General features: G+C 34.9%; 1 protein-coding gene across 10 annotated transcripts in view; it reads right to left on the reverse strand.

Moving 5' to 3' along the window:
- Window positions 1-16,453, reverse strand: part of CHRM3 (cholinergic receptor muscarinic 3) — a 252,239-nt gene that overhangs the window by 30,587 nt on the left and 205,199 nt on the right. For 4 of the 10 annotated variants that reach the window (XM_085541291.1, XM_085541293.1, XM_085541294.1 and 1 more), the window contains one exon: window positions 10,219-10,288. The exons of the other annotated variants lie outside the window; for them this stretch is intronic. The gene's annotated coding sequence lies outside the window, so the exon portion shown is untranslated. The remainder of the gene's footprint in view (window positions 1-10,218; window positions 10,289-16,453) is intronic. 10 annotated transcript variants of the gene reach the window in all.

Consider the following 16,453-nt stretch of genomic DNA (forward strand, 5'->3'; position numbering starts at 1 on the left):
TTAAGACTGCTTTCTCACCCTTGCCTTTTGTATATAGGTCATTCTGAGAGTAACACCTGTTTATTTTCATGAAAACTACAACAGATACAAAGAGCTCAATAAAACTATATATAACTTGATAAAATTCTCAGCTACGAAACACCAGTTTTCAACCCAGTATTAGTTGATTCACATGGATGAGTTGATTGACATTCTCTTCAATTCATAGTTTGACAAACATCTGGAATATGGTTTGTCTTTCACAACATTGTTGCTACAACTGAAAGACACTACCCATCCCTCCCTGTGCTCACATTCACTGTTTGGTTTCCAGAAACATTCAACAAGCATTGGTGAATGTCACTGAGTGCCAATTTTTTCACATGGAGGAATACAGTAGCACACCTTTACTTCATTCACACTTCCACATCAGATGCCATTTTGTCAGACTGCCCCTCTGCTACTATATGTCATACAGCTTCAAAATGTGATGGAATATTGATGAAAAAGTCCTACCTCTACTGCTACATTACCACTGTCCATCTCCAACATTGTGGGCCAACATAATAAAATACAAAATATTACTTTCAGAGCATCCCTCATATTTGACAAGTGCTTTGAAATTCAGAAGATCTAGACCAAAAATGGCTCATGTTGAAAATCAAATTATTGACTTTCATAAATGTAGCTTATGATTTTAGGTTTTACTTTTCTGTGCCTCAGTAAATCATCAGAGGAGAAAAAAAATACATTTTTAATTGAATCTTAGAATGGCCAGGGTTGAAAAGAACATCAAAGATCAACTTTGAGGTCCTTTCTCTAATTGGAAAAATTATTCTGAACAGTTGCTAATTATTTACAAGTCCACAGGGCCTAAGTAATTAATTTTTAATTTCCTAAAGTCTCAAAGAGCTTTTAATTTATCTTTCGTTTTTTATTTTCTATAAACACTTCAATCTAGTCTAAGCAAACATCAAAAATACTCCCACTGAAAGCCTTGAAAACTTACTCTAAAATTCAACTGGGTTTCAACAAGCACCGCAATAGAAGTCATGGATCGCATTTGGCAGAAAAGTAAGGCATAATTTAGTTGAGCTTTTGAAGAAGGATAATGCTGCACTGTGGATTTTTAAAAAAAAAATTATTATTATTATTTTTAGAGTATATTTTCTACTGCAGGTCACTGCCCAAGTTCTTGAAATCCACACTCATTCAAAATTTGTCAGCTTGATAGCTCATTAAGTTGGAGCTCTGAGTTATACCCAGAAAAACACTTTGGTTCATTGTCAGTCTGTCATTTTTTAAGAAGCTTGGTTAAGTAAATAACAATTTCTTCCTAAACAATGAAAGACAAAATTATTACTCAGTAAAACCTATTCTTCTGTCAGACTTCATGTCACTTTTCTAGTTTGGCAGTAGATATGCATAAAACAGATCATGAGCTTGATCCTTGCCTAGGACAAATATGTTGTCCACTTACACATTTATACAAACACTTGGACATGCTTCTGCTTGCCAAAACAAGTAGGTTTGCGAAAGTTACATGTACATCATAACAGGAATGAAAAGTTTTATACATCAATTATGGAAGCTATTTCTACCAATCCCTCTAGAATATGTAAGTACGTCAATGCAACTGCTGGCAAATCCTGCTAAAGGCAGTTTATTGTCAAGGACAAGTCAGTGAAGAATAGGCATATCAGTTAGGAGTGAAGAGTTGCATATGAGAGCATGTGTATACATAAACACATACAGTTCTTCCTGAATATATATATATATATTTAATAATTATGGAATAGTCATTAGACTAGAACATTAATGTTATCTTTTTTTTTTAATGTTTGGCATCATTTTCTTTAATTTATATATATCATACTTATTTTTTAATTCTTGTTATAACCACTTTTTATAATGAATGAGTGAAATGAGAAATAACTAGGAAATGTAATCAAAGACATCAAACTAGTCATCCAACTTCAACTATTACATAAGTAATACAGTATATATACCAACTTGTTTCTATTAGAGCATTTATTAGTTTTACATGCTTCAAAATTGGAATTCCAAATTTCTCTACTTTGAAATAATACAAATGCTCTCCTATACCAAGCTGTTAGTCTTCTCCTCTCCTGAGAATGCCAATTACAGACAGATTCCTTACTCATGCCTTGAAAATAATTCCAGAGTATTCCCTACCAAAGCACAAGACATGAGGTTCTTAGAAATAACTTTTCTCAAGCTTTACTTTTCAGTCAATTGGTACCAGACTCACTCAGCACTGATATACACATCTGACTCAGAGAAAGCAGCAGCTGGAATTACATCTCTGTGTAAGTAAGGAGATGGCAGGCTTTTGCAGCTTTGGTCCCTTTTGCCTTGAGCATTGAGTTAGTAATAATTTGCTCTGAGTAAGGTTAGTAACAATCCAACTTTGAACATGGTTATAGCAACTCTGAGGAAGAAACAATTTGTAACCTCAGATTTCTCCTTCACCTGTATGCTTGCAGATGCTTCAGGAAAACAATTTTCTTTTTTGCAACAACTGTACAACACTGAGGAATATCTGCAAATCCCATAAACTCTTTGTATAAACTCAGGAATTGGGCTGTGGGATATTTCCCACCACCATCTTTCATGGACACTGATAAGCAGATATTCCAGATGGTAGTGGAGATTACATGTATAAAATCTAGAAGTTTCCTATTCCTTTTATAGAAAATCAACCACTAAGGATGTTTGCTCTAAATAAACAAATTGACAAGCAACAGCAGAAACAATGACAGTGGCCTTCACCCTCCTCTTTAACACCCCTCCTGGTGCTGCCCATCTTTCATTTTTTCTCTGCCCTGTATCTCTACTGGAAGCCACAGAGAGCTCTTAAACAGAGACACTAAAGCCAGATCATTCCTAACAAAGCAAGTTTGCACACAATATTCCCTGGCACAAAAAGAAAACATTCATAGTTTTCAAGTTATTGTTTTTAAAATTACTTTCCTGTTCACAGTTCCCTTCAACAGACTACAACGTACAGCTTCATGCGTGGTTGTTGTGAGATTAAAAATAACTACTGATATTCTATGAAATTTTATGATAAAGTTTGATCAGAAAATAATTTTTACTAAGTGTATAGCACTATTTGTGTTAAGTGAAATGTGAACTCTCCCTTCCTACAGAAACTTCTCACATCCTAGTACGTTATTTTGGCCCACCTTTAAAATTGGACTGCAAGCACTCTCAGCGCTTTGCAGCAATATTAGACAGCATTCAGCCATAGACTGTCTCTTGAAGTTCAGTTTCTAACATCTGGGTAGGTTACAGCTGCCACGGAATTCAGATGTAAGAAACTTTGAGGACATACTGAGCCCAGCTAAGAACAAAATTAGTTCATAACTTACTGAGGAATATTTTCCTTAGATTTTCTTAGATTGATTTTTGCCAAGAGAAGAATCCTGCAGAAAGTATTCATGAAAATATTTATACTTTAACACTATTATTTTCAGATTTATTATTATATTTTTTTTCATATAACCCAAGAAACCAGAATATAAACCACAGTAGTAAGTATTTTACTTAGAAAACACTTGAATCTAAACAGGCAACTTTGCAAATCCTCAAAGTCAGACTGCCAGTGAATTGTGGGCAATAGCTAAAATGATGGATAGAAAACAACTGTTAAACCATTCCCAAGGAACTCTGCATTGGTTGCCCTTCTTTACCACACTTCTGCAGGAAAAACAGTCCCTGTACGTTACAGAACTGTTTCTCACTAAGCATGTTTTGGAAAACCCATTGCTGAATATCAGAAATATTTTCTAAGTAAGGACTGGTGCAGTCACCTAAGCAAAAAACATCTGTGCAATTGATTTGCACACTGACTAACCTGAGACTAAAAGCATAGAATAAGAGTATATGTAAGAGGAAATTAATAAGAAAGTAGGAAAAATATAAACATAATTCATCTGAGAAAGTTAATTTTATCTGTTGATATACTTCAAAATTGTTTTCATTTCAGATATTAAATATTCAGATTAATTTGGTAATTCATAATATTAACCTCGATGCCTGAAAAAGATATAAAAATGAACTACTTTAGAAGGAGTCCTTCATTATTGAAGGTATCTTCTTTAACTCTGAATTAATCTTTGGTAGTTCTTTTTAACAGGTGAACTGAAAACTCCAACAGTATAGACTTTGGGCTTAGGGTTTCATAATTGATTCTGCAGCAGTTGGTACTCTTAACACTTTAAGCTTGCTTGGGAGCCATATGCCTCACAGCACTTCAGCAATAAATATTACCTGTTGCAGCAAAGGGAGAAAGCTTTCTCAAGGTTCTGAAGTTTTGGCGTAGAAACAACAACAACAAAAAAACTAACATAATGTAGTGATTATTCTATTTTTAAACACAAGTATGGTTTTATTCTTTAGTAATAAATGAATTCCAGTTAACCTTAGACATTTTCATGACATAGTTTTATATGCATTTCTGTAGTACTGAAGGCTGAAAAATCCATCAGTGTACAACAGTTCAATAGAGTGCTTTGCTCCTGACAACTTGATCTGCACAAGATACTTACAAACTAACTTAAGATCAAAGAAGAAAAAACAGAGAAGTATGAGGAATAGCAGTCCTTGAGTTATGAGAGTGAGGAAACATACTGTTTAAGTGAAATGACAAGTACAGGAAAAACACTTAAGACGTTCAAGTACACCAAACAAATTTGGAAATCTTAGGAGAATCCACGAGATATTATTACTCACACAGGTTCAGTGAAATTATTCCCAGGAACAGAGTACAAGGGTCTTAGGAATAATGTATAGGCTGTCAGCATGAACAATGTAGATTAAGAGAACTGAAGCACTTCTGAACCATGAATAGTTACAATTGCGAGCTATTATTTTCAATCATGTCTACTGATGAAGATCTGTGCTTGATGAACTCCTAAGCCCATGCTCCCTCAATTATTTTATTCTGAGCCTGCCCTGTTCTCTCACATGGGGATAAGAAACAAAGCTGCTGTGTCAAACCACAGGAAAGAAATCTCATAAATAAATAAGTAAATAAATAAAAATAAAATTATTTGACTGGCAGAAATAGAAAGTTATTGAAAACCTGTCTCTGCCACAGCTTGATAACCAGGAGAGTGGGAGGTGAAGATGTTAGCTCAGCAGGAGAGAGATGCTATTCATCTTGCGTAGGTGAAGCAAAAGAGCGTGAACTGAAGAGTCACACCACTGCAGGGAGTCACATTCCTGCTGTTTGGACACACATCTGTGACTGGCTGGTGGGAGGCTGTGAACAGGTGAAAACTCTGCTTCTCCATCAGTTAGGTCAAATGTGGAACGTGCATGTAAAAGTCATAAACCTACACACAAGTGTTCTTACTTTTAGATTTAGAACACAAGGAAATTTCCTGAGGTCATTTTTGGAGAGCAGTTATTGAAATAATTGCAAATTCAATGAAGAAAGAAATGTTCCTATGAAGTAAAGAATAATTAATAAAACTAAGAGGAAGTACTCCAGATGCATCTGGAATTTCACATAGCTCATCTTTAAAACTAAAGCAAAGGCATTACTGAAGGCAATCACTGAAATGAACCTGTATTAATGAGATTGCCACAATAATGATAACTTTATGAACTTTGGTTTTCTATTGTAAATAGCAGCTGAATACTCCAACTACAATATGCTGCAAGTCAATATAGAGTATTTCTGAGTTCATAGTGATTGAAATAGAAGAAATAGAATCTTCTTACAGAGATTGTCTCTAATTGCTCATAATGCACTTGTTTCTAAACACAACAGAGCTAAATCTGGAAAGGAAGAAGTAAATGGTTTGGGTGTTAAGGTCTCTATTTTTTTTTTTTTTTCCTATGAGAAAAATACATATGCTGGAAATAGATAATTGCTATAACTCAATTTAAGCAAAATACTTTCATCCTTAAAAAACTGCTATGAACAAGACATTTCCTGTGTCAGCATAGCCAAAGATGAAATCCTCAGTGTCAAGGAACTATTGTTACTCTCTTATATCTGCCTTTCCCCTCATTGTTACAATTATGATATTACACTGCACAATATTTAATTGTGGTTCTTCAAAGTAAAACAATAGTATCCAATAACAACAACTTCCTAGTTTTCACACTGTATTTCTCTGTATCCCAGATCCCCCAGATATACGTAATTCTACTTCCTGCTTCTAAGGATGCATTTTGAGAGCTTTATATTTAAAGCCAGATCCTTAACAAAGATTTTCTTCTCTGCAGAAAGACATTTTTTCGTTTGTGACAAATTTTATTGTCAGCATGGTTAAAAACTTCGATCTTAGTCACTCCTTACACATTTTGTTCACAAAGTAGAAATGGATTTATTCTACTGAAAACAGCAGTCTTCTTTCATCCTAGTGTATAAACAAGCTGCTAGACTAATTGAAAATAAAAAGAAAGTTTGAGATAGAAAAGCCCCACAGGAATCAATTACAAGTGCAAGCTACTTAGAAATTGGAAAAAAAAAAAAAAAAAAAGTGAAAGACCCTACTACAAATAGCAATGGCTACAGAACAGTAGAATTGCTTGTAAATAACGGCTATAAGAAAATGTTCGATCTTTTCTGTTAAAGCAGGCTCTCTGAATACTATTACTTTATTTATTTCAATAAGTTTCTTCGTGAAGTACAGGAAAAGGAATACATTTAGCTCACAATCAACAGTGTTGACTGTAAAACTGTATGTATGCTAGTCTATAGGGTTTTATTCTTTAAAGACAGCAAGAGTGAAACAAAATTGGCAGAGAATTTCTGATAAGCCATGAACTAACACTGTCAAACAATAGTCTAACCTGTAATGGAAAAAAAAAAAAAATATGACAAGTAGGCCAGGAGATGAAATGTGATGTGAACTTGTTCTGAACACTGGCCTGTATCTAAGAGCAGCTGTTGATTACTTCAGAGTTCAAATGCAGTAGGTAAGATTTTGATCTGCACTATGTCCTGAACTGAAGTCAATCATTTCATTAGAACTTCAGAAAGAAGAGCTGGAATCCATTGATACCTCACAACAGGTATGATGACTCTAGACTCTTCTGCAAATTATGAAGTTTTCTTAGCATTAAGAAGTAAATTACATCTTGCAAAATGCTACTTTTTGCTGAAATACTTCTTATTGTGAGTTTCTACATGAGTGAGTCTTCTCAGCAAGGTATTAGAAATACATAAAGAAGTCTTAAGGATACCAAATGTATTAGAAAACAGCTCATAAGACAGTCTACTTCAGAAGATCTAATAATCTGACACGAACATACTCTCTATACAACAAATCATGCATTTATGTAGAAAAGCTAGGCAGAAAAATCAGCTAAAAGCATCAAACTGTCTCCTGAGGCCTAATTGCCCTGTCTATGCTTACTCTCTTCTGTAAGCCAAGGAGGGTACTGTACTTTAGAAATCTACAACACCTCAAAATAACAAAAACCCATCTGTGCAACAGATGCTCACTTGGTTTTCTAGTGCATATGGCATCTGCACAGATTTCACCATACTGCATAAAGTGGTAATTTTCCATCTGTGAATATTGTGATACAGCAATAATCATCCTCACATCTAGGTCCAGCACTATATTGTGCTTATCCAACAACAATGGAAATTAAAGAAGACAGCATAACTGAACTTATGGTCATGCACACGTACCAATTCATATTGGCTCAGAGCATGTACACAATGCACATATGTAGGTCACTCCAAAAGTGATGCCTCCAGTTTATCTCCATGGAAACTACAGATACAAAGAACACAATAAAACTACTGGATAGAGCAAGTTCTGGATAGAGCAAGTTCTCAGCTGCAAAACTTTTTTTTTTCTTTTTTTCTCTCAACATAATCACCTCCGTTATCTATGCATTTTCATCACTGATGAGCAAGAGAATACATTCCACACTTGTAAAAACTTAAAGCTAGCTAGAATGTGGTTTGTCTTCCACATTTTTATTGCCACTCCTAAAATGTCACAGTGTGCTCATATCCACAGTTTGGTCTCCAGAAACATTCAGCAAGCATCAACAAATATCAAGGGATGCTACTTTTTCTGCATGGAAAAATGTGATATCACAAACTTTTCACAGAATCAGAGAATTGTAGGGGTTGGAAGGGACCTCTAGAGATCATCGAGTCCAACCCCCCTGCCAAAGCAGGCTCCCTGCACCAATTTTGCTTCATTCATGTTTCCACGTCAGATGCCATTCTGTCAGACTGCCCCTCTGCTGCCAACTGTCATGCAGCAACAAAGTGTAATGAAATATCATTGCCATACCACCATGTCTGCCTCTGATGTCATAGGCCAATGCAATAAAACAGGAGGCTTTCCTTTCAGAGCAACCCTTGTATGTACACATATCCAATGCTGAAACACAGAGCAAGAGAAGTGCAATTTTCAGGTGCCACTAACATTTCATCCCCAAAGGTAGCAAAAGAGCAAGAAGAATTATATGATGCCATGACAGAATTAAATAAGTGTAAACTATCAATATACACATTTATCTATTCTACAAGCAGTGGACAGAATTTTCAAGAAAAGAAAAGAAAATGTCTTAGAAACCAGAAAAGACACATTCAGTAAATGCCCACAATTGACCCAATAATCAGACTTACTATTGTATTTGTATTGGGCCACTGTAAAGGGTGCTATAAACAAATATTTTTCATAATAGTTAGAACTAGAATTTGTTCACTTGTGAGAACCAGATGCATTTGGCCTAAAACAAAGTGCCTTTGCATATATTTTCCCGAAAAGGATGCAAACCCAAAATAAAATCTGTTTTCTGGCTATTTTAATATATAGCTGATTAGTAGTACTTGCTATTTAGTATGCCTTGCTAGATTTTATGGCTGAATGCCAAAACCACAAGACTGGGCTAAAGACTTTTCAATAGAGTACGCAAAATGAAATAAAGAGACAAAAGCTCCTGGGGAGGAAGATCACAGTACAGCTGAATTTTTATGTGGTGTGCAAGACTTCAGTGTAGAGATCTCTGCCCTTCTCCCCTCCAACTAATTTGATCTCAGTGAGGATACAGAGATTTTCTATGTATTTTACAAAGTACAAAGTAGCTGAGGTGTGGACTGCTTTTATTTTTTCCCTTCTTTGAAATCATGTGATGTAAATCCCAAGCACAATACTGGATTCTACCATGAATCTACTGCTCCCACAGGCAGTATGGAGACATTATCCCACCTGCACAGAAGAGCGGCTGTGAAGTGTAGGGCTTTTAAGAAGATAAGGAGGGAATACACTTCTGCAGCTGTTGTTGCCCAAACATGCGTTAATGCAAATTCAGTTCACCAGTTGGTTGTTACAATAAAACAGTTAATTCTTACAAAGAAATTAAATTTTAGACACTACTTAAGTAGCTTACTCATGTCTTCAAAGCATATGCAGTTTCTGAGATTTAAGGGCACAGATAAGATCACAATGTCTGCATTAGGGTTGATAGAGACAGGTGATAATTCAAATGTAGTTTCTTAGCATTGCATTTTCCAAAGATATTCAAACTATGTATAATTACCATCTTGTAAAAGATAAATTTTTGGTCACCCACATCCTCTCTCCCTCTTCTCCTCCCTAGGAGACTTCCATGACTCTACAGAAGCAACAGAACATAAAAACAAAAAACAACAAAAAACTCACAACTAACTTTCAAACAGTTTTTTCTTAAATGCTTATGCATTGGCTTTGCATTTCATTGCTTGTATTATTAACTGCCACTCTATTTGAGTCCTGTTCCAAACTAAAAGTAGGAGACCTAGACTTTGCAGTAAGTGCTCTTCTTTCATAACTATTTATCTGGTTATTAGCAGGAAGCCCTAAATAATCCAGAAGTTATTTTATTGTCAATGAAAGTAACATTTTACTTTGCAAACAGAAACAGATCCTGAAATACATCACCTAAATTGAATTGCCACTACCAAAATAACAAGCTCTCCCTCAATCATGACAGAAAGATATTTTCTCACTAAAGGAAGCATCCAGTTGTTTTAATAAAAAAGAAAAAAAATATATGTTTATGTCTTCTATATATCTCCAGTAAATATATAATAAACACAGTGTTTCCAATGTAAATGGCATATATCAGCTCCAGTACTTGTGTTAATAGTTAAAATCCACTAAAACATTGGAAATATTTTGCATTTCCTTTACTACCTGGAGTTGAGCTGATTGCAAGTTTTCAGATATATTTAAGAATTGGACTCACAGAATCTTTATTTAGTTTTCTGTCAGGTGGTCATTGCAGTCTGAGAGGCACTATCACTTCATCTCTGAAACTGAAATAACATAGATTGAAATAGAGCAACCTAATGGAACTAAATTAAAAATATTTTATTTCTAAACAGAGTTTAAATCACCTGCAAAGAAAGTCTAGAAGCAGCTATTGCAACTTTCCCATTATATCCTTTGAATTGCATTTTAAATTTCACCATAATGTGGAGGTAAGCATTAGATTGTTAAAACAATTGCTAGGAACATCAAATCTCGATCATTACTTTTCCATTTTTATCAGTGTAAACTGAAAGCAACCTCACTAGAAGTCAGAAGATGCTCTAAGCTTATGCTGATGTGAACTAAGGTAAAATGCAGTCCCTTTTTTTCCATAAGACCCTGCAAACGTTATTTTCAAAAGAAAATGAGATGTCATTAATTTTCTGTTCTACCAAGGGATCATTCACAAGGTAGTACCAAGAGCAGAAGAATAAGCACCCTTCTAAGACAATCAGCCTTTGAACTCTCAAGACAAGCATTAATTATCACAGCTAAGTACATACAAGTACACATTTAGGCATAGATTTTTTTAAACGGGCTTTAGAAAATTGAGTTAAATATCATGGTTATGTTTAGTATGATGGGTTGAGGTTCACAGTAGGTAGTAAAATGCCTGTTTGTATCTTGCTTATGAGTAGTGCAGTTTAAACCAAATCTGATGTATTTTGAGTAGTTCAAAACATGGCCCTGCCATTCCAAATTAGCCTCCATCAATGTCATGGCCTACAACACCAAGTGAAAACTTAAGTCTACTGCCATTGAGATAAACCAGTAATTAGCAGTTATTTTCCCCACAGTTGGCATTGAAACTCATTAAGGTACAACTATTTACATCTCCTCCCCTGTAGACACATCCTAAACTCTTTTGTCTGACATTACGGTAAAGGTTACTTTTCAGTGTATTTGATATTGCAGCTTTCATTTAACCGATTGTTAAGGAAAGACAGACACAAAACCCCTTCAGCCTTCCATCCACTCCTTTTTCTATGTTCTCCTTCTCATGGTTAAATCAAATGTTCTAGGCAAAATTTTCAATATACTAAATGGAAGTAAATATTTATGCTATCACATAGTTGTATAAGCTTTTTCTGAAACATATAGTTTGAAATAACTCAGTAATTTTTTTCCTAAGACAATGGGTCATCCAATCACCAGCCAGTAATACAAGGCAGGAATTTAACTAGTCTTCTGACTATTGGTAAGAACTACAGATATGGATCTTGATTTGTTAAATTTCCTTTCTTTACTAACACTGGACTCTCTCAGCCCTGATGATAAAGAAGGACTGACCTAATATTAACATTTCTTTAGTGTCTGAGAGACAATTGCAAAAAAGAAATAGGAAGCGTATGCTGGATATTTTTATAGATACACTGATCTTCTGTCATAGCGTAGCATTCATTAACTGTGACAACTATTTCTATATGTTGGCAAAGCAAACAAAATAGAATGTAGCAACTGTAATTGATATTTGTAAAGAAACTTGGATGAGTTTTAAAATAAAGAAAGGCCTTATGGCTTATTTCAAGAAGTTGTTTTTTGTTCCCCCCCAATTTCTAGTTATAAATTCTCTTCAGGATCACAAACAGACAATTTGATATTTTTTTCTCATTTCCATAAAGGTCATGTACAAAATTGAGAATGACAGCCCAGACTTTTATGTAATTGCCTTTTATTAAATGCAATAGCTACACAAAAAGAGATTCACATACAGAGAATACTAATCTCATTCATACCCCAGGCAGTAGTGTTTCTGGTCAAAAAAGAGACAACATATTTAAAAGTCATACTGATGTACAAGTGTATTAATGGCTTTTTTAATTGCTAAAAAGTTTACTAGCATGATACATGAAACTCTAGTTTCTCCTGGCAATAGCACTGAATTGTTTAGCACAGATATTGCTTCTGGAAACTGAAATGTTCACTTTTTAGTGCAATTACATTCTTTGTCCTTCAGAAAAAAAGCATTTGAAACAAGCCCATGAAGGACTTAAGGGTATTATCCCTGCCTTCTTATTCTCATTTATCACTCTCAATATAATGTCTATGAATTCAGACTTGTAGGTTATTTTGTCACCAGCAGATATGTAAACAAATGCAATCTGCTGACTTGTTGGTCCTTAACTCCAAGGCTCCAGGAAACAAAAAAAATAAATAAATCATTTTTTGAAAAAAAAAAAATCAAAGAATTCATAGTGATGCCCCTGCCTGGGTCTGCAGCTCCTAGAGCCATGGCTGGGTACCCCAGGCCTGTAGGCCTGAAGTCCTTCAACATGGAGGAAGTGAGCCAATGCAGTAGGCATCACCCTTGCCCCTGCTACTGTCACCATGTTTTTCTTCCATCCTTATCCAGAAGCCTCCAGGCAAAAGGAGTGAGAAGCTTAAGCCTGCCCCAGCAGCACTGAAGTCCTTAATATGCACAATAGGTAATGAAACCAAAGTTTGCAGTAGTGCAGGGCCTATCCGGTGCCCCTGTAACTAAGTTAGCATCTGCTCCCTCTGACATGCTGATGTCAGTTTTAAGCACATTGCCAGATTTTAATGACCCACACACTCCAAATAAATACTACATTTGGAAAGAGCTCAGCTACTTTAGAAACACATAAATTATAGACATAAAAACCCACCTTAAATCAACAGTGTGTTATTTCACTGCTTTCACACACAACTGTTGCAAACCTCCCAGAAAAGACAACACTAAATTTCTGAATCTTAAAACAGGATCAATGAGGAAGAGAAAACAAAGAGCGTATTTTGATCTTTGCTGAGCTAGTGTGCTGCAAGAAAGAGACATAATACAAGTTGGGAGTGACTGCAGTCACCTTGACACTGGTTGACAGCAACGCATCCTTGCAGGAGCACAGCCAATCTGGGCTGACTACACCTCTATCTCTTTAAACATAATGCTGACAGAAAACTTGTTTTCTTTCCAAATAAATTGAAAAATTAAAGCAAAACAAGAAACAATATGGATGGGGTACACTGGAAGATAAGTATAAGGGAGAATTAAATTGAGTGTGAGAACTGGAATTAAAAAAATGATTTAAAATTTCAAAGGAAATATTTCTGCCATCACTCTGTGAGCTGATCTCCACAGAGGGGATGTCAAGGATCAAGACCATATATCAATGTGCACAAGTCATCTTAATTTTGACTTCCCCCCCTCCCCAGAGCTTTGGATCTTGGAATAATAACAAATCTTTAAACACAGATTTCAGCATGTAATTCCAATTTCTGGCTCCTCAAACATCTGAAGCTTGAGATGTTCTCAGAAAATCTTTCATTAAGTATTTTTTCCTGATCTGTCTATACAAAAATGCATTTCCATTTATATGTTCTATTTTCCCACCTGTTGCTACCCTGAGGATATAGATATATTTTCCATTTTTATTGGATAATACATTATCATGTACTGTAATTTTAATTTACAGCAGACATAATAGCAAACTTAATTGACAATAAATAAGTAAATGGTGGAAGTGAAGGAATCCAGAGAATCAAAAAGCCTGCAAGAAACCAATTACTATAATACAGATTCCTGATAAACTGTAATAGCATTAAAACATTTCTCAGTCTGACATTTGGCTGAAAGTTGCATATTGATTGTACTTAACTGATTGCATAGAACTTTCTTGCTGCAGGTAGTGCTAATCAAAAAGAATTAAAATATTCAGCAGGAATTCTATCTTTTTCTGAAAAAGAACAGTAGAATGAATGGTTCTTGTACAAGCTTTTAATGATTTCTATATTACCAACAATCGTTCAACAATGCAGCAGGTAGATTACAAAGATTGCTCTAAATACAAGGGCTGCTCCAAAAGTAATACTTCCATTTATTAAGTTGATCAATTATATCAAAGGTGGATGGTGATGGTATGGCAGTAAAGATTGAACCTTTCTGCCAATATTCCGTTACTTTCCATTGCCATGTAACAGAAGACAGGAGAGGGGTAGTCTGACACACTGGTGTCTTACAGGGAAGCATGTATGAAACAAAGGTGTGAGATTGAATCCATCAGTGCAAAAAAAAATGTAGCACCCATTGACATTCACTAAGTCTTCCTTTATGAAGACCAAAGAGACTGTGTGAGCTGTCATTCCACAAAATGCAGAGTTTTGATCAGCTCACCTATGCAAATCAGATAATGGTGGTGACTAAGTTGTTCTGTAGCTGAGAATATATGCTTTATCAAAAAGTCTTATTGTTCTCTCTGTATCTGCTGTAGAAATAAATAGGAGGTACTACGGTCAGAGTCACCTATCTACAGAGAAAAATATCCTTGCAAAATCAAGGAAATGTGTACTATTGCAAGCACGTATTGACACCAAACAATGAAGAATCTGTCAAGAAAAATGCCAGAATGAATCAGTTTCTCAGCAACTCAGTAATGTTGCTTCCTGTGGATTATCTCAGTCATTTTCTGAACACATTAATTGTTGCTGCTTTTCCAGTTTAATTCATAGTTGCCTGGATTTATAAAAAATAATTTTAATTCTCTTCAAATTCGCAAACTAATGACTAAATTTTATTTCCTAGTTTGTAGTTGGCAGGGGATGAGAGAAGTGTTTAATTATCTGGTTGGGAACAAACACGTTAATCTCATCGTTCTACATATTAATGATAGAAAGCCTGTGAACAGGAAAAGACAAGGAAATGTTTGTAAGTACTCTCACAATATTATTATTATAGATTATCTTGGATATTATCTGAAAATGATCCTGGGTACTATTATGAAAATGACTGGGAAATCTTCATATAGTGGATTGCTTAACACCACGTGTTAATTTGGTGGGTGTTTTGCAATTCACTATACAATTTATCATAACTCACTGCACTTTTTTTCCTTTACATTGTTTCCAGCAAGATCTTCAGAAATCTCCTTCCTCCGATTAGAATAAACTTAAACAAGAAACAAAAATTTGTTGAATTTTGTTTGTTTGCTGGCCATAATTAATTTATTTGTGTTTGAATTGTCAAACAAGAAAAATTCCTTTTAGACTTTAACTGCTTTCACTATTTTACTTGCTAATAGAGGTTTTATTAAAGCTGAGGTTTATTAAACCTGAGCTTCATAACCTTCAACCATTTCTTTTCTCTGTGGTCTCTGAAATGTACTATTACAACATGCAGATCCCAGGGACCAGGGTCCCTGAAAGTTGAGAACTTAGTTCATGAACTGGTGTTTGATAGTTACTTTTAAAGGAAGAATAATGAAATAGCCACCTAAAAAAATGTCTTAAGGATGGCATAGGCTTGACAATACTTGAAGCTTTTGTCATTGCACGAGCAAAGTTCACGAATTATAATATCTATGTGTTACATTGTACTGTGGTCTTTTACTATGTCTTTGTCTACATAGGTAGAGCTTATTGCAGAAGTTTTATCAAACGCTATTTTTTATCACTGAAAATACTATGTAGTTAATCAAATAGAGCATTATAATTTATAACATCTTAGGAAAACTTCAAAATGGAAAACCCCCTCCTATAAAACTTTCCAAATAGGCTGAAGGAGTTCAGCCTCTACCTTAAAAATTAATGCAAAAAGTGTGCATAAATTCCTCTGATGTGACAGATAGAATCGTAAGCACTACAGAACAGGCTATTTTCGTAATCTAATTTGCTCATTAGAATGTGTTTTGCTTATTTTGCTGTGAAATTATGTATTTTTCTTACACTACAAATTATACTGCCATATTTCACTCTTTCCTGTCACTTCCATTGATAAATAAAGATTAAATATAGATATGAGTAATTCTAACCAAGCATTGCAACAAAATGTTCACAGAATACCACTTCCTGGCAGCATTTCTTTCTAGCTTAGGGACCTATTCAGTTTCAGTACCTTGAAAGTAATAACACTCTTCAGACCTATCATCCAGAATAAGTCAGAAGAATAATTTTTGGATCACTCAACAGGTACAATATCAGTGTTCAGTTAGATTCTGCTAGCACCCATGAGAAGCTCTGAAGATCTTGTGAATTTATTTCTCAAATACCATGTACCTATGCTCATCTATAATACTTCTGATACTCCATACTTGAAAATACTAAAGAGATCCATTCAAAATAACAGACTTATGTTAACAAAGTATGACTGCAATAGATTGTGCTACCCATGTTATCCGTGTTGTCTTCTCAAAAAAACTTATTTTTCACCAGATTCAAAA

Source organism: Coturnix japonica, chromosome 3 (genome assembly GCF_054131305.1).
Source record: "Coturnix japonica strain WE chromosome 3, WE-NBRP24, whole genome shotgun sequence".
In the NCBI taxonomy this organism is placed as follows: Eukaryota; Metazoa; Chordata; class Aves; order Galliformes; family Phasianidae; genus Coturnix; species Coturnix japonica.